Raw genomic sequence first — 20,614 nt, 5'->3', positions numbered from 1 at the left:
GACTCATAATACAATATGCAAGTGAGTCTATCCAACAAACTGACACAAACACTCAACTAGTTGTCCATCATCCTAAATTTTCACTTGCTTTGCACAAGATCAATAGTTATTGCACTTCAACCTTGACCACCAAGCACCTTTGGTCTCTTCTTTCTATTTCTAATTTAATTGTCTTGGATTCACCTGCATGATTTGTTAGAGTAGCTAATTCTAACAAAACCACTCCATTGAGTTAACTAAGCTCAATGCTCCTAATTCCAAAACATTTATAAATACCAAATTAATTTGTTTCTCATTAGATTTTTATTTATTTTAAATATGCAATTCTAACAAATTTCACTTTTACATTGAGTTCATCAAGCTCAATGCGTTTGCCTTCCCAAACTCCAATTTTGTCAAGTTGACACGAAGAGAAAGAAGAAGGCGGTAAACCTCCAGTTGCATGAGCAACAAACTATCCAGCTTTCTGTCACTAGATCTCGTGGCAATAGCTAAACCATCTGGGCTGACGTCGATACTTAGAACCCAACTTGTATGCCCAGACATAGCACAGATAAGGCTCTTGTTGTCAACATCATACATATGAATATGCTTGTCATCTGAAGCAGAGAATAAGACACGAGAATCAGTGGGAGAAAAAGTGAGGGATCTCACCAGCATGTAATGACCCTCCAAATAGTACAAGAATTTGCCACATATCACATCAAATATTGCAATCGTCCTGTCCATTGTGCTACATGCAAGACAACTTCCATCTCGACTCCATGCAAAAGCTAGAACAAATTTTCCTCCATCTTTTTCTGATGATTTTGTGTTAGTACCCTCTCCTTTAGGAACTTCAATGGAAATATTTTTCCACCATGAAGTAGTATCCCAGAGCTTCACAAAGGTGCTACCGCCTCTAACTACAGCCAACATACCCCCCTTGGGATGGAACCGCATGTTCCAAGCTTCTAAAGGGGGTGACTCGAGCGTAGAAACAATGGTGTTGGTGTTGACATCGAAGACGCGGACAAGGATATCGAGGGAGGTGGAAGAGGCAATTGGGGTCGTAGGATGGGCAGCCACTGCCACCACTCCTAGGGAAAGGCCAATGTTGGTGGCCTCTTCTTCCAATTCATCGCCACTCCATATCTTGGCACTCTCATATAGCGATCCGCTAAGCAATTTAGCGAGCCTTGAGGTTGTGGCAGGAGCCCAAGTCACCACCCTTAATTTCACCCACTGTCTACGCCCTTTATTCATTATCAAGAAGTTGGGTTAACCTGTGATTTCTTCTTGAGTTCGATTAACAAAATTCTGTATTAGCCACTGATAAAATTAGCAAAGGCGGTCAATGGAGGTGCCGGTAGCCTACTCCCTCGGATCTAGAACCTCACCAGTCGCCAAACCCTTTTGAGAAGCAACCATGTCACAAAAAAATCAGCAGCGCCCAGATGCCCCGATCCAACAACTGCTCAATGACCACCATGCCTTGATCCAACAACCGCTCGATGGCCACCATGAATAGGCACAATCGATCGATAGGTCTTTCACCATGATGAGATCCACAACCTTGATCAGCAGACTCATAGATCTACAGACTCATATAAACAATGTAAACTTTGAAACGGGAACTATAGACTCAAAACGAGAACTCTGGCAAAAAAACCCCGAAAAAACATCAAAAACAGTGCTAAAAACGAAAAGTGTTGATGCTGGAATAACACCTTCTTTTTTCTTTGGTAAATTTTCAACATGTTTTAAAAATGGCGGTGAAAACCAATTTTTTAGGCAAAAATTATCCAAAAAACACCCTCAAAACGAAAAGTGTTAATGCTGGGAGAAAACTTTTTTTTTCAAAAGTAAAATTTCAACATTTCGAAATAATGGCATAAAATATTTTATTATGACCCCGAAAAACATTAAATTTTAAAAAAAAAAATAATGAAAACATAAAATAAAATAAAAATAAACTAAAACAATGAAAAAACACAAAAAAAAAGGTTAAAAAAAAATAACAAAACATAAATTAAAATATATACTAAAAACCAAACATAAAATAAAAAAATAAAAAAACTAAAAAAATAAAAAAAAATCATTCATAAAAATGTAAAAAAAAAACAAAATTAATGATAAGAATTAAAAAACTAAAAAATAAAAGTAAAAATTATAAACAAATAAATAGTACAAAAAATATTTTTAAAAAAAATGAAAAAAAAAAAATTCTTGTAAACCATAAAAAAAAAATTGGCAAAGAAAAAAAAACAAAAAAACATTTAAAATAAACTAAAATTAAGTATAAAAATAAAAATTAAGAAAAATTAAGAAAAAAAAAGAAGAAAAAAAAGAAGAAGAAGAAATTAAAACTAAAAACTAAAAACAAACTAGATTTAAAAAAAAATAGAAAATTAACAAAAATTAATATTAAAAAAAAAAACAAAAAAAAATTCAAATTATAAAAAATAAAAAATAAAAATGCATATTTTTATTAAAAAAAAATGTAATTATTTTTTAATTAAACCTACATTTTTTTTATTTAAAAAAATAAATAAATAAATTAAATTTAAATATTTTTTTTAAACAATTTTTTTTTGGTAACAAATTTAATTTTTTAATTTAAATAAATAAAAATAAAAAAAAAAAAAAAAAATTAACATTGGTTTTTTAACCCCTTTTTTTTAATTAAAAAAAAAAAAAAATTATCTTGGCACTCTACTCCCCAGCCACCTATGATGGCGCGGTCATGCACGCAGGCCCCTCTGCCCATGGTTGCGCCACCACGGGCAGTCGGGGGCCAAACGGGCGATTCCGGGAATCACCCTCCCACCCTCCGGTTGCCCGTGGTGGTGCGGTCGTGGGCAGAGGGGGCTGCACGCAGGTCCCTCTGCCCACGGCCGCGCCACCACGAGCGACTAGGGGATGGGAGAGCGATTCCGAGAATCGCCCTCCTGCCCCCCAGCGTGTAGGCCCCTCTCCCCACCACTGCGCCACCACGGGCAGTCGGAGAGTGAAGGGCCATGATAATTTAAAAAAAAAAAACCAATATTAATTTTTTTTTAATAATTTTTTAAATTTTAAATTAAAAAATTAAATTTGTTTAAAGAAAAATTAAAATATTTTTAATGATTTGTATTTTTAAAGAAAAAAAATTGTTAAAAAAAAAAATTATAATTTTTTTTTAATAAAAAAAAAGATTGTTTCAAATTTTTTTTTTTTTTTTTTTTAAATAAAAAATGTAGGTTTAATAAAAAATAATAATTATTTAAAAAAAAAAATCAAAAATACGCACTTTTTTGGTTTTTTTTCATAATTTATTTATTTATTTTTTTTTTTTTAAATAAAAAATAGGCATTTCTTTATAAACTATAAATGTTTTTTGTTTTTTACTTTTTTTTTTTCATTTGAAAAGACATATATTTTACGCCATTTTCATATATATATATATATATATATATATATATATATTTATTTTATTTTTTTTTTTATTTTTTTTTTTAATTTGAGTTTATTTTTGTTTTTTTTAATATTAATTTTACTAGTTTTTAAATATTTTTTGTTAATTTTTTATTTTATTTTATGTTTTTAAACTAGTTTGTTTTTATTTTATTTTTTCCTAGTTTTTGCTAATGTTTTTTTTTAATTTCTCTATTTTTACTTACTTTATATATATATATATATATATATATATATATATATATATATATATATATATATATATTTTTTGTTCCATTCTTTTATGGTTTATGAGATAATTTTTTTTAACATTTCTTATTTTTAATTTATGTCTTTTTTATATATATTTTTATATTTTTTTTAGAGACAATTATTTCATATGGATTGAAAATTTAATTAACGATGTATAAATATGTAGAATATCGAAAATGCAAAATATCGAGCTTCTTCTTTAAATATGCAAAACAATAAAAACCTCACTACAAAAAAAACAAAAATAAAAATAAAAACAAGAAAATGTGAAGAAGAAAACCACTTCCAAAATTATTAAATTTACAAATTAATTATTTACATTTCATACATTAGAAAATTTAAAGTCAAAAAATAGGTCTTTTAAAAAAGGGTCTGATGCAGAATGACCACTTTTTTAAATCAACATGAAAATCACTACCATTCTAAAACGCAATGTACATAAAAAAAAATTAAAGTGCCAAAAACTATGCTTTAAAAAAAACATGTGTGTTCTACATAACCCCTTTTCAAAATCAGGTCACTTTTTTGCTATCTCTACAAAATGGGTAACAGTATCAATTCTCATTTCAAAGTTTACGTAGATTATATCTACCACCGACCACCCTCACCACTAATCGGCCTCACCAGCACACAGCATAGGTTGGCTGCTTTTCGATTTCAAAAAAACTCATATCATCAGCACTATATGCCAACAAACTACCTCCATAGATCCGTCAACAGGCCGGCACGTGATTGATTCACTATAGCCTCAGGGTCTCCACCTCCATTGCTCCAGCGCTTAGCCTCCCAGCAACCTCCACAGCATGGATCCACCACTGTGCCACCTAGAGAGCTGGTTACCAACGCCACCTCCGTGCTGTAAGCTCGATGATGGACAAACTCAAAAATTAAAACAACATAAATACATTTTTATTTTCCTCAGCCCAGGAGGGGCCAAGCTTCCTCAGCCTAGAATGGGCTAGGCCCAGGAGGGAGCAGGCCCTTAGGGCTCTAATACCATGATAAAACTTGATAAAGGAATCTATATCATCTTAATCAAATATGAGATTACATATATATAGGAAGTGTTCTCTCAAGATAGAGAAACTATCTTGGACAGACAATTTGTTGGTTGAGATAATATCTCAACCACACACCAAACTAGAGAAACCACTCCTATAGAATAGGAACAGACTCTTTCCATAGAAAGTCACAACTAAGACAAATAGGAATTAATATTCCAACATTGAAATGAAGTTCTAAAACTTTTGTTGATATTTTTTGTTAAAGTATTTGATGTGTGTGAAGTAAAATGTGATTTTAAGAAATCTAAAATATGGGGAAAATTCTTTTTCCTAACCCAAATTTCTTTGTTTGTAACTTATTTTCTTTAATCATAGTGTTAAAATACATCACTGTTTATTGATAATATTATGCCACGCAAAATAAGATGGTCATAGTTTGTCATGAAGCCATCGATCATCCAATTTAATTTTTTGAATAAGAAAATTATTTTTATGTTAATCCAAACACTTTATAGAGTAAAAGCTATTGTCTCTAGACGGAAAAAAAACATTTTAGTAACAAGATAATAATAACCAAAAAAACTCACATTGGAAAGTGAGATCTTCTTTGGTCACCCAATAACACATTGCAATACTTCTGCAGCAACAGCCCGAATGTCATACGAAGACAAAGAAATGGAGTGTGGAGGGTGGTGATTAATCAACACTGGGAAATTGAGCAACACGCACTTCTTTCCCTTCAAGTGGAATGCACCAACATTGTAAGGTCGAGCGACCATCTCTATGGTTTAGAAGGAGTTGATCCTGATTCAACTTTTCTTTTTTGGTTCTCTAATTTCAGACACCCATTTCCCCATTACAATGACACATGCCTCTGTACCCTCATTTTTGCAGATTCAAAGTTCTCTCCTCAGGCGTCGAAGGGGAAACCTCCTATTCACTTGGAATCCTCTTTTAGCCCGCCCTTAGCTTTGGCTGCAGATTTGGTTTTGCATATTTTGAGGAAGTGAGCATAGTCTCAAGAACAAATCTAGAAAGAGGCCTAAAAACATGGAACAAATTATCTACATATCCAATGCGTAACAGTTGGGATTTCTGCATTAGTTCATATAGGTATCAATGCTTATGTCTTATGTAGTGTAAGAGACCTCACACCTCGTAAGTTTAGAGATTCATTAATTCGAGGAATAGTGGCTCCACTGTCTAATGGTCCCGTTTGGTTTGACTACTATCCAAACTTCTTAATCCATGTTTTTTATGACCATTTAGGAGATGTTCTTAAATTGCAAATCAAAACTACTGGTTTTGATGTAAAATCCCAGAGACCTAATATTTCCATCCAAAACCAAGGTTGTTTTAGAAATACCAACACGATGTATCCTATAGTATTACACACCTCAAGCCAAGAGTCTCAGTGAAGCACTTTGGTCCTAACAGATCCTTCAAATTAGAAGATGGAACACTAGGTCATAAAATGGGAAGACCTCTCTTTCCCAGAAACATGGGTTGTTAATGTTCCCAAGGTTCTAAAGCAACGATATATTACTTCTTCACTCATTAAATAATCCCCTTCTTCCACCATTATTTCATTTCCACATACTCTAAAAACATCTATTTCTCATAATCAACTAGCTACATTAGCTAAATCACTTAAATATTCTTCCTACTCTATTGTTTGTCTCAATTGTTCTACTACATTCTCTTTGTAGAACTTTTCATCCCAACATGGTGAGAATGTCATTTCCTTTGAACACCAAAACCACAATATAAGGACACATCTTCCTCCTCCATTTCAACTACACAGGGACCATGTCCACACCCCCGATGTGCAAAGATAAGTTTTCCTCATGATGATCATATCTTAATGAAAACCACTTTTGAAAGGGAAGATCCCACGCTCATAGAAATTTTCAAAAAGTTGAGGAAACCTAGTACTCCAAGGTATGGCCTAGGATACAAAGATCTAGGAGATGATGTGATTCCATAGTGCATATTTGAAAATATGCTTCACCTAGGAATGTAGAAGCCTCCAATTTTAGAGATGAAAAAACTCTTTTCGTTAATGAGAGGTTGTTACAAGTGGAAATTTAATTTTGAATGGATGAAAAAAAAGATAAACCAAGATCTATATACTCATCTAGAGACAAAATAGTTTAATTCCTCAGTGTCTAATGAACAGAAGAAAATTCTGGTAAAAAAATGGAAAAGATATATGTGAGAACAAAATTTTTGGATCTCCTTCTATGAAAGGAGACTGAAACAAATGAATTATTCTATTCAAATGACACATAGTGGGGAAGAAAAAACGAAATTGAAGTTATCTCCACAAGACACAAATGCAAGAGTCTAGATGGGAGAAAAATTGAATCCAAATCCATCTTCCCCCTTCTAAAGGAATCATTCTTGAAGAAGAAACCAAGAAATCAAAAGAAATCACATTGGTCTTAAATGAAGAAGCCCCTTTGACTAGAGCAAAAATTAGAATTCAAAGTATTAGTGCACAACTAAATTAGACCAATACTTCCTTAAGGGGTATGCAAATAAATACTTTTGTTACAAATGATTATGGCTCCAAAATACATACTGATAGCCTCCAAGTATCAATAAATTATATTACATCTTCTATAAATGAAATGATTTTTTCAGTTTCAGAAATCAAATATGGATTAAATGACACTAGAAGGACAGTTTTTTATGCTAAAGAGAAATCAAAAGAAAACTACAAAGAGGTGGATAAAAATTTGGAAACTACTTTTGAAATGATGTTAGGAATTTTAGAAATGATAGTTGAGAAAACTAAAAGTATAAAAAATAGATTTCCTGATAATAAGGAAGAAAAAATTCCCATTTCTCATTGTATTTCCCATACTACTCTACACATTACAACTATAGCCCCTCAGAAATACATAGAAAAGTTTCCGGCTTTGTTTCCCAAAGAACAACATGCATTATCTTCAAAACAAGAACACTCATTGGTTACTCAAGTCCTACATGTTAGAGAAACATAACCTGATCTAAAAGGAAAAAATTCATGAGTCCCAAACCTTTGCTGATGATTGGTATCCATAATGGAATATTAATGACATGTACGTTGGACAGATTAGACAGGTTTTGGATAGAATGTTTGTTTCCTATAAGCACATGTGCATGAAAGGAAAAAGTGAAGTAGAAGCATGCAAAACAATTATTCAATGCTTCACTTGGATCAATGTTCAAATGGAAGTAAGCCTAACCATCTTCTACTTTGGTAGAGAAAATGGAACAAAAAGTTAACAAATATGAAAGTTCCAACATAGTTTACCATGAAAATGGTGTTACACATCACTTTGTCACCATGACACTTGATCAATATAAATGGATTTCTCGCTAGCCATGAACATGTTCCATTGAACTCCCTTAGGTTTCAAACAATAAAAGATTCCTTGAACAATATGAGAATTTTGGGGGAAATGTCTTGTATACCTTATTAAGTATGACCTGCACAATTTTCCTAGAAGTTTATGCGCATTCAGTGTGATTAACCCTGAGAACAACACAGAATTGTGCCCTGTCTACCACTATAGATTGTGCAGGTGAATCAAAGAAAAGTAAAAATAAAAAGTGAGATATAGAAGCATTATTGGGTGAATATATCCCAACTGAAAGCTCCCAGGTCATATCTATTTGAGCCAAACCCCTCAGATGATGGACCTAATTCCCTTTCTCAAGGAGCCCTAATCCCCCAATTAGGGGATCTCATCCTCCTCTTTTGGATCTAAAACTTCTTCCTCTTGGCCTATAAATTGACTAAAGGGTAGAGGGATTGAGGAGGTCAGAAAAGATAGACTTATGTTGTTGAATTGAGATTGGAAGGCTTATCATCTAAGGAAAGGGTTGGAGGCATTTGGGAGGAACCTCATGACATCAAGGCAAAGGTTGTAAGGCTCTTCTTTATCCTTGAATTAATACAAATGAATATTTTTTTCCATTGTATTGTCTTACTGAAATGATGAATGGTTTATAGTTCTTTAGATATTCATTAAGGCAATTTCAATTTCTAATCTCCTTGATCATTAGATTAAGCTTGTTTGAATTGTTATGTTGCATATGCCTTTGATATTTCTTATGTTTGTGGTTGTAGGTCTTTTCAAGCATTGAGAAGCTACATCAAGACAAGCAGGGATCTTCATCAAGAATTTCGCAAATAGGTGAGAGGCTTATTCACCATCTTTTATACTCATAATTCAAATGAAGTAAGCTTAGGGAAAGAGTTATTCAATTGTCTATTTGTTTCTAGTTTCCTTTAGGATATAGGGAGATCACTCTTGTCAGCAAGAGGGATTTATCTGCCTAACAAATTGGCGACTCTGCTAGGGAATGTTATTGTTCTCTTCTCTTTTCTTGGTTTTTCTTTCCGATCTTCTTTGTCTAGCTGGACCTGAGTCTTAGAAAATTTATGATCTTTTAGATCCTTTTGGTTTGATTTCTTTCTTTTTATTTTTCTTGTATTTCCCATACCTACGGGATTTTTTTCATACATAGAACATCGATATGTGAAATTTGTGCGTTGAGAAACTTGCGCATGTACACTGGTTTACATTGCTTACCTGAACAGTTCCTAGAAATTTGAAAAATAAAAATAAAAAAATCTTCTACCCAGAATTTGAATTTTGGTTTCTGAAAGTGTCATCATATTTTTTTCAGTTGTCTAATATCATTTTGAACTTATTTGAGTTCTTTATTAAGTATTTCTGATAAATTGTTTCCATTTGCAAAATTGGTTAAGATTTTTTCTGGCTTGTTTGTTGATTGATCAAAAAGAGATAGGTTGTCTTCAAGATTACTATATTCCTGTCTTTTTCTGTCAAATATACCAGATCCATTATCAATATTTCTTATTTATGAAGAAATTATTTGTTTAATTGCAAATTAGGGTTTCTCAGAAATTAGTGTGTTTTATGAAGAATGGTTGTCATTTCTGAATGATAAAAGAATTTATTTCTTTTCAATTTTGAATTCCTTCATAATTGCACTTTTGGCACCATTATTTAAAAGAATTCATTAGGAAAATTTCATTTTTTCCAACTCTTGTTTGATTCCTTTGTGTTTTGAAAATTTTGAGTGATTAGTGATAAAGGACATTTTGAGTTTGTTTGTTCTTTAGGCGAATTTGAAATCTTAGTTTATTTTTGCATCTGGATTACATTAAAAGTGAAATTGGCTAGCTGGTGAAAAGAATTTTAAGTTAAGTTTTGAGTTTTGCATTTTATTTTTGAAACGAAAATCAAAGAAACTCTCACTTTCTTGTATATAGGATTTCATTGAACAATAGATTACAAATTGCATGTTCGATTGCATTAGAATTTTGAGTCGAGCCATAATATCATTAGTTTCACTCTCACCACCCATTGAGTAAATAACAGCTTAATAACATAGTGTTAAATAAAACAAATTAGTATTTGACATTTTTTTAGGGCTCTTACCACCTATAGTATCTTAAGTGTAGGGATTTGGAGTAAGGAAGGAAATAAATTTTCCAAAGCTACAAACAAACAATAGAATCTTTAGTTAGGAAGAGAAATCCAAATATTTCAATTTTTCTCTCGAAAGCTCTTCTTATACATGAGTTAAGTACAAGATCATGTCGGATCTGGTGAAGTGGTGGTACCCACTTCATTGGCTATGATAGAGCCATTTATATGTATTAAAAAAGTGTCGAAAGGTACTTGGGGTCACTTGAAAGTAAACCTCCAATTAACCATGTTGGGGAGCTTTCAAGGGGATTGAGCTTTGTTACTCTACCCTTGTGTGTACATCTAATTTACGACTATCCCCCCAGGTGAAATTGTTGTAGATGGTAAACTTAGTGACCATAATCCTAGGGCTCTACCTCAGGTGATGGAAAAGGGAAGGTCCTATTGTACCTAGAATAGACATTGACTAGACTCATTTCGACTTTTTGGAGGGTAATCTTTGCCCAAGATGGCATAAGCGAAGTTACTTGCACCATACTATCTCATCAAGTAGGTTGTCAGGGTAAATGGTTCCAAACACTCATATCTATAAATATTTTCACTTTGATCTCTATGACGTTGGATTTCATCACCAACTAGTAAATATTGATCTCTGTGAAAGGTGAGTTTGTATGGTTTGAATTCCTAGATTTATTAGCGTGTGTTACTTTGTTTGTTTTTCACTTTCTAGAGACTTTAGGTGTAATTTTGATATTGTGTGAATTATTAATTCATAAAAAAATCATCGTGGCTAAATTATCTAGATAGTCACATAGAATGTTGGGTTAACCCCCTGAATATACGTTGAGTCAACTAGAAAATATTAAAACTAAAAAATCAAAATCAAAAGGATCTAAGACTACAGATGGACCTAAAACTTCTACTATTATAGATTCTTATGTAACAGGAACTAAAGTAAATGGAATAGAAACATCTACTATTCTAGGACTTGAAGTAACAGAATCTAAATTTGATCAACCTCAAACACTAGAATCACACTCAGAAGTAATTGATCCAATAGTTACTGAACTTATTCAATTAGAATCAGATACTAGCGAAACTATTGTCTCTCAATTGACCGAACCAGATATCGAAGAACCTGAATCTGACATTCCTAGAACTGAAACACCTTTAGCTTCTTTATCCCCTACTCCTCCACGATCACCATGAGTAAAAATCATTATTATCAATAGTCTGCCTCTTGGTCTTATTAGTATCAAAGAACTTGCTTCTTACAAAGAGGAAGAATCACCTAATATGCCAGTTTTTACCTATGACCAGATAGATTTTCAAGAACTTCTCTTTTCCTCTTTTTGACCTAACCCTTGGTATTTTACGCCTTTGAACATTTTAGGTCAACGCATTCCACGATACACTACTCCTTATTCTTCTGTACTAGGTTTTGATTTTTCTATAATGATTTATGGGGCCATGCCATTAGATATGTTTATGTTTTCTAATCCTCCATAATCAAATTTATATGGTGGCCCATTAGTGCCACCTAGAGATATCAATCTCTTTCTCGGACATATTCAGGAGCTTCTCCCTCAAATCAACCTTTAACTATGTCAACTTGGTTAAATGATCCTACACTTCAAGGTTTCACATCTAATTAGTACATAAACATGATTTCCTGCAACATAGGTAATCCTCAAACAAACCCAATAGGAGATTATTATCCACCTGAGAGGAAACCATCATATCCTCCTCTAGGAGGAAAACCTTTAGTTGAAACTTATCCTACAAGTGGAGGGAAACCTCCTACCAAAATTATCCACTTTATGGTCAAATCCCTCAAGGCGGTTTTGGTTAACCTGTTGTATCTCAAACTGTTATTGCTACTTCGTTCCCTAGGATGAACACTATCTGGAATTCATCATATAACCAACATCCATTTCTAGTTTCTCCTTAAGTACCTAACTATTGACCTGTTCAGCCCATCAGACAACCTATTTATAAAATGCATGTTTAGGGAATTCCTATTCAAGTTCAACAACCTGTTTAGGGTAATCCATCGACACCTGCTCAGCAACCATTAAAGCAACTTGTCCCAAATACTCCACAAACTTTGGTTCAGTCTATTGTGTAAACGTCTATTTAGAATCTAGTTACAAGTTCACCACAAACTGTCATCCTAGGAGTATCATAGGTAATTGTTCCTATTACTTCTCAAGTAACGATACAACCAATTACTTAGACTATTCCTTAGGTATTTTCTTATCAAACTCTTTTTATGATTCATTCTATACCCTAAATACCTATGGTGCAATCTGGTATACCATATGTCCAAACACCACTTCAAGGACAAGTTCAGCAAGGTCAACCCCAGAGTCATTTTTTTCAAGGCCAACCTTTTCAAAATCAATTCTTCCAAGGTCAACCCTTCCAAGGACATTTTATCTAGGGTCAAATGGGTCAAGGTCCTCATTTCCAGAATCAATGTTTCCTCAGGCATACTTTTCAAGTACCTATTAAACTACAATATGGTATGGCTCATCCTGGATATTTGGGAGGTATGCAAATTCCAACTTCTCAGGATATTCCACAATACCCTCGTTATGCTCCTCCAGGAACAGGACTCATCCCTCAAGGTTATCAATACCCGCAGTAGGATCCTAATTGTCAGTTACCAATTATTGAAACTTTGGATTTACCGGACCTATCTCGGTTAACAAATGATCCCATTTTTTATATACCATTTTGGCCGCCAATCCCTACAAAGTTACCCAGTGACTTTCTAAAATTTGAAGGTAAATCGAGAGAAGACCCGTCAATACATGTCATGACTTATCATCTTTGGTGCGTGTCGAAATCGTTAATTGATGATTTTATTAGATTACATATTTTCCAAAGGACCTTAACCAGTTCGGAAGCCAATCAGTATGTTGAGTTACCGCGAGGTTCTTTTAGTACTTTCAATTCCATAACCACTTCCTTTTTGACAAATTTTCATTTACCCATTCATTAGGATAATGGTACTGAAATTTTAACTTCTTTAAAATAGTCAACGTCAACCCATATTTTAGATCATATTCATGAATGGAGGCGGAGATGTCGTTTAGTTAAATTTTATATTCCAAACCAGATTTTGGTTGAATGGTTCATAAAATCACTTTTACCAGTAATTATTGAAGATGTTTTAAGGATGGTGTTGTAACTAAAGAACACATTATCGCTCGTGCTTAGTACTTAGATCTCATTTATACTCAATCTGGCACTTTGTATGAAAAAATTCCATATCTGCCTTGTCCAAGTCAAACCAATCTAGCCTTTACATGACCACATGCTACTGATGGTGTGATTGGTTCTATTAGCCAACAATCTAAGCCTAAAAATAAAAATTCTAAGAAAACTCAGATTTTGGCTTTACCTGATTCACCTGAAGAAGATCCTTCTCCTAAAATTACTTCTGAAATTAATGCCATAGATTCATCTACTGGCAAGAACAAGAAATCTGGAGGTAAAAAGAAAGGAAAAGGTAAAATGAAAGAAAACACTTCCCCTAAGGAGAAATCAAACAAGAAAAAACGATCTGATAAAAAGAAGAACCTCATTATCCTTGTTTCGAAGTTTCTAAATTCATTAAGGGTTCACCCACTCCCATTGTTTTGAAGGATCCTTTTCCTCCTTCAGACAGTAAGATGGTCTCCCATATACCATCTTCCTCTTCCACATCAGCGGACATCATGATGATGTCTTCACCAGTTATGGTAGCTACAAGATCTAAAGACTATGGATAAAAAAGTCTGATGATTCTAGTTTACCTTATTATAACTCCACATCCGCTCCTACTTCTAAACCTTTGTGTATTGAGAAATCCAATCCTGATATGATAATTCGACCACCTGCTAAAGGTGTTCTTCGAAATTCAGCTTTTAATCCTCATGTTAGAGCTACTCAAAATTACAACATTGTTGAAGATATGGCTATGTCACCTTCAACAATGTTGGCTCTTGAAGTGCTTCAGACTTGTCCAGCACAAAGGAAATTAATATTATCATCTATAGGATCAGTAGATCCTCAAGACTCAAATATAATTATTTTTAATCTTGAAAATCATGTACCATGACTCCCACATCAACTAGCAATTCAGTTAGCAGTGTTTGTCAAATCTAGACAAGCTTTTTGAATAGTGATTGACGAAGGAGCGTCTATATGCATTATGTATATTGCTTGTAGGAAAGCTTTAGGTTCTCCAAAAATCAACCAGTCTCTCATGAATTTGAACGCCTTTGATGGAAAAGGTTTTTGACCTTATGGAATTTTGAACGATCTGCCCGTAGAATTAAAGGGTAAAATAGTTGTGATTGAAGTTGAGGTTGTCGATGCTCAACTTGATTATAACCTTTTACTTGGTTGAAGTTGGACTTATGCCATGTCTGTAGTGGTATTCTCATGCTTTTGAATGATTATGTTTCCTCATAAAGGAAAAATTCTAAAAGTAGACTAGTTGTCCTATTATACTTCAGACCCGAACTCTGTTAGTAGCGTTCCTTTTGTTGGAAAATCAACTACTTCGTATGAATATGTTGGTGTTAGTCTTCTTAAAGACTCATCCCTTATGGGAACTTTCACATTCCCTCCACCAAATTTTCCTCATAATGTTTCCCAAGTCAATATGATTACATCAAGCACTTTCAAGTCTTTTGATCCTTGGAAAGTTCCTTTAGAGTCAAAATTAACCTTACAGTAGTGAGATGCCTCTTAGCCCTTTTGAATTGACTTATCAGGCAATTCAGTCCTTTTCCAATGCAACATCTGAAAATGATTGAGTGAATATGATCATCGATGATTATTCTCATTTGTCTCATTTAGAACCAATATCAACACCTAATCCTTTTGATGGAAACTTTATAACTAATGAAGGGATTATGGAGGTAATGACATTAGATGAAATGCCATGGGATGATTACCATCATCGCTCATATTTCTTACCTTGCCTTGACAAAATCGAGAATGATTTTTCATCTATGTTTTCGCCTGAGATTGTCAATGATCCTGAATGTTTGATTTCTATCCTTTATTCTGAATCTGAAAAGAATTTAGGAAATATATCAGCAACAATGCCCATTAACATCTCAGTCAAACCAGGGATTACTAAAAATATTCATATATGTGCTTCTTATTCTTTGGAAGAAATTTCAACATATAAAGCCCTATTTCAGGAATTCCATGACATTTTTTCTTGTTCTTACGAAGAGATACCAAGAATCGATCCTAATATTGTAGTGCATGAAATCAAGACTTATCTGGATGCCAACCCTATTAGGCAAAGATTGTGTCTGATTCATCCATGAAAAGTTGTTGCTATAAAAGTTGAGGTTGAAAAACTATTAAAAGCAGGTTTCATTTACCATGTTCCATTAACTGATTGGGTATCAAACATTGTACCAGTCAATAAAAAATAAGGAACTATTAGAGTATGTGTTGATTACAGGGACATTAACAAAGCTTGTCCAAAGAACAGTTGCCCATTATCGTGTATCAATCAAATCATTGATGATTGTGCCACAAATGATATTTTATCTTTTATGGATAGATTCTCTGGTTATAATCAAATAAACATATTCCCTACTGATCATCATAAAACTACATTCATTTTCCCATGGGGAACTTTTTCTTATCACAAACTCCCATTTGGTTTGAAGAATGATGGTGCAACTTTTCAAAGAGCAATGTCTTACACGTTTCATGATATCAAACATATTTTCCAACCCTACCTGGATGACCTATCGGCTCATTTAATGAAACGACAAGATCATCCGTCACATTTGAAAACAATTTTCATTAGATGTAGGCATTACAATATTCGGTTGAATCTACACAAATGATTTTTTTTGCATATGGTCCGGTCAACTTCTAGGTTTTATAGTTTAAAAATAAGGCATTTGTGTTGATCCTTTGAAGGTAGAGACAATTCTGAACTTGCCTACTCCTTCTGCACTTCGTAAACTACAAATTTTGCAAGGGAAAGAATTTTTTTGTGTAGATTCATCCATAACTATTCCAAACTCACCGGGTTTTACCCGAATTTTGAAAAAAGGAATTCCTTTCATTTGGGATGAGCTTGCTGAAAAATATTTTGATGCATTAAAATACGCGTTGACCCATGCACCGTTATTGCATCCACCTGATTATCACCAAGATTACTTTCTATACCTAGTTGCGTCAAATGCCACCATAGGCATGGTTTTAGTATAGGAAGATGACTTTAACAATGAACATGTGATTTACTATCTAAGTCAAAATCTCACTAAAACTGAGATCAAGTATGCACATGTGGAGAAACTAGCCTTGGAAATTGTTCAAGTTGTTCAACGTTTTCGTCACTATATACTTTTGCGAAAAACAACTGTCATTTCGGATTGCAACCCTATGATGTATATTCTTACCAAACAATTGCTAGGGAGAAATACTCAAAATGGATAGTTATATTACAGGAATTTGATTTAGAATTCGAAAGATCTAAATAAAATAAATCATTAGTTTTTGTTGAGTTGTTATGTGACTTTCCCTATACTGATACCAAAACAGTGGTAGAGGATTCTCTTGTTGATGAATCTCTCTTTCTAATCAGTACGTTCGATCCTTGGTACGGAGATATCATTATATATCTTCAAACCCAAACTTTTAGGCCTAAATTATCTCAAACTCATCATCATCGCATTTGCTACCAATCCCAGCAATACAATATTGTTGGAGACACTCTTTATTGTCACGGTGTTGATTATATTTTTCGACGATGTTTAACTCTTCAAGAGGCTAAAAAAGAATTGAATGATTGCCATTCTGGAGCATGTGGCAATCATATGTCTGGGTATGCCACTACCCAAAATATATTGTGTGTTGGTTATTTTTGGCCATCTATGTTTAAGGATTGCATCATTGTAGTTTGAAAATGCCATAATTTCCAGGTTTATGATTGCAAGATGCGAGCGCCCCCAACTCCTCTTCACCCTATTATAGTTGTTGGTCAATTACAAAAGGGGGCATAGATTTCATTACATGTAACCCTAACTCGGTTGGGAGGCATGGGTATATTATTCTTGCAGTTGATTATGTTATGAAATGGGACGAGGTGATGCCTACATACAAGGACAATGATGAAACTGCAACAATTTTCATTTTCAATCATTTAATTGCTCAGTTTGGTGTACCACAAGCCATAGTTACGGACCATGGTAGCCATTTTCACAATTTTATGATGAATGAACTATCTGTACAACTCGACCTTCACCATGATAGCTCTACACCTTATTATCCACAAGAAAATGGTCAAGTCGAAGTTGTCAATAAAGTTTTGACAAACATTATCAAACAAATAGTTGGTATTCGTAAAGGAAACTAGCATACCATTATTTTCCCATCTTTGTGGGCATACTGTACTAATGCGAAAACATCCATGAGTTTTACTCCCTTCCAACTTTTCTATGGTTTGGAAGCAATTTTTCCTATTGAATGTAAAATTCCATCTTTAAAACTAGCCATCAAATTATTACCATCTACCTTTGCAAAGGAATAGTGTTTTTTACACTTCACACATCTACATGAAACTTGTTGTGAGGTCACTTTTGCAAGTGAGCCTCATAAAAAATGAATTAAGGCTAAATTTGATCAAAGCGTGAACCCTCATTTGTATGCAGAAGGTGACCTAGTCTTGGTCTATGATCAAGCTCATGATAAACTAGGTGCAGGTAAATTCGAGCCCATGTGGCATGGCCCTTACATTGTAAAACATGTATTAGCTAAAGGATCCTATGAGCTGGTCTATTATGATGGTGTTTCTTTGGGAAAGACTAGAAATGGCCTTTACCTAAAGAAATATTATGCATAAATATTTCATGAATATTTGTACATTATTTACATTTTATTTTTGTGTGCGGTAGTTTTAGCATTTTTTACAATCCACTACTACTTCTCCTGCTTATCTTGTTTTACACTTGATTTGTAGATGTCGACGTCTCCTCAAACTTACATTGGCTTTGTTGATGGCACTAGCCATAGTACTCAGAATTTGTCTTCTGCATCTTAGGTTATTTATTCACCCAACGCTGAGTTAGTTTCCATTCATGGGATATGCCTTAGTCAAACAACGAATAACATAGCAGAATATAATGCAATTATTGAACTATTATCTGATGCCATTTCATTTGGCATTCAACATTTGATTGTTAGGTTAGATTCACAACTCATAGTATTACATTTAAATAGTGTCTACACAGTAAGAAGTCCATCAATGTTAAGAATGTTTTTACGAGTTCGTCTTTTGGAAAGGAAGTTTGATTATATTGAATATCAACACATTCCAAGAAATTTAAACACATTAACTAATGCGTTACCCAACCATGTGTTAAATAGACATTTGCAACATTTGTAAGTAAAAACAATATTCATCCACATATTGAACAAATAAGATGAAATCAAAAGTAGTAGTTTTTCATTAGATAAAGTTTGTAGACAGTATGTTTCACAAAAAATATGTCATCCAAGGACATAAGGCCCTGTGGCCTTTATTATTCGAATATGTTGATACAAAAATTAAAAATGTAGCCCTAAAAGACTAAACAACTAAGCATGATGATGATCATGATAGCAGACTATGGCGTGAGAAACTCAGTGTAATAGTCGCCTAAGTGGTCCTGGAACCCCAGTCACATGTCTCTGGTACCAAAGAGGCAGATCATCCATCCTAGTCTCTGGGATGTCAATGGTCAACCTCTCCAGGTTGTGCTCTAACTCTGCTAGTGCCTCTGCCAACTCTGGGTTGGGTGTTACAACTGCTATAGGGTGGTCATCATGCCTGTCAAAACGCCGCATTCCTACTGGTCAAACTTGGCCCACATCTGCATATGCATTTCAAATAATTAGCCTTGAAAGACAAAAAACACATAAAAATTAAAAATTGAAAACATCAAAATGAGACATTCTCACCTAGGTCACCCCATTGTGTCCCCGTTGGAAGAGGGATATTTGGGTCACCTCTATAATCCATCCCTGCATATGGAAAGTCTTCGATCGAGATGATCTATTGACTTAACCATACAAAGAACTCAGGGACATATCGTACCACTGGACCATTGTTCCCATGATGAGCCATAAGAGAGACCCACCTAAGCATCCGTGGATCCTAAGGTCCTGCCTCATCCACTAGAACCTATTGTGGCCTGAGGAGTGGAATCCTCTCTAGAGAAAAATAAATCAAAATGGCACCATAGCTGAAGTTCTTCAGTCTGCCATTTTTTACTCTAGTCAGTTGTCCTTTCATGTTGACAACCACTACCTTGCACCAGTTAAAAACTGTGGACTCCCAACACTCCACAATAGTCTACATCTGGGCCTTCGTGGCCAAGTGAAGGGTTTCACTGCCACACAGTTTGCTAATCATGAAAGCACTTTTACTCAAAGCAAGGTCCCAAATAGTCTTTATATCAATCCTGCTATATGTGAGTTGTGCATTCCCACATAAACGATGTAGGTATCCAATAGTAGTTTATCCACCCTACCTCTGCCTGAATAAAAAAAATATCAGCTCCTCTATGAGAAAACCAGGTCAAAAATTAGATATCATCGGCATCAATGGTGACACGATGATCCCTGATCACAAAGCATTGGTCCTGGACATCCCATGTCTGCGCCAACCAAGTCATAAGCTCTACCTGAGCTTTCATCCCTAGAATGATCCAATATTTGTAGAGGTCACAGTTTCTTAAAGCCTGCATAGTGGCAAGATCATCCAAAGCAACTAAATCTTGGGCTTCATGTTCTCTCTCCCTCTATTCCATGATTGAATGATCAAATAATCCTTAAGTGACAATTAGAAGGAGTTAGAACAATTATTAAAACAAATAATGGATTTTTTGTGGTGGAATTTCCACATTTATCAAAAGCCCTTGGCACCTGCGCAACTACCCTTTTGGAAATAGAGAACAGCTGCGCAGATACTTCGGCGAGTTTCTTCGTAGGCGGCGTATTTTATTATATGAAAATTAATTAGCCCACATGAACCCGAAGGAGATTTCCTGCGCAGGGTCGTGGGTGCATTTTTTAAAATGGAACCCTCCTAAAAAATCACATGAATGCTTAAAACTAAAAAATAAATGGATGAAAATGGAGATAATGAAGAGATCTTACGTGGAGAAAATGGCTCATGATTTCATCCACCGGTTTTCTCGGAATCATCTTCGGAAGTTCGATGGTAAAAAACCCTTTTTCTGCTCTACAAATGAGTAAAAACAATTGGTGAAAATATAATTAATTTTTCAACTTTTATAAATTTTAGGGAGATTAAAATATTATTTTTATATCCACGACCTTTTAAAAGTCAAAATTTTCATTGTTTTAACCCAAATATTGAGCAGTTATGATAATTTATTTGAGTTTGATGTGCAGAATAGGTTATTGTGTGAAAATGAATCATTTTCACAACTAGCA

At 34.1% G+C, this 20,614-nt stretch overlaps 1 pseudogene; it reads right to left on the bottom strand.

Annotated features, from left to right (window-relative positions):
- Window positions 1–342: 342 nt before the first annotated feature.
- On the bottom strand, window positions 343–1,245 carry LOC149206659 (WD repeat-containing protein VIP3 pseudogene; annotated as a pseudogene).
- Window positions 1,246–20,614: the final 19,369 nt, after the last annotated feature.

This window comes from Pinus tabuliformis, chromosome 1_2, assembly GCF_031772625.1.
Source record: "Pinus tabuliformis cultivar Carrire ecotype Pingquan chromosome 1_2, CPIR1, whole genome shotgun sequence".
NCBI lineage: Eukaryota > Viridiplantae > Streptophyta > Pinopsida > Pinales > Pinaceae > Pinus > Pinus tabuliformis.
This window is presented reverse-complemented; position numbering and strand designations above follow the sequence as displayed.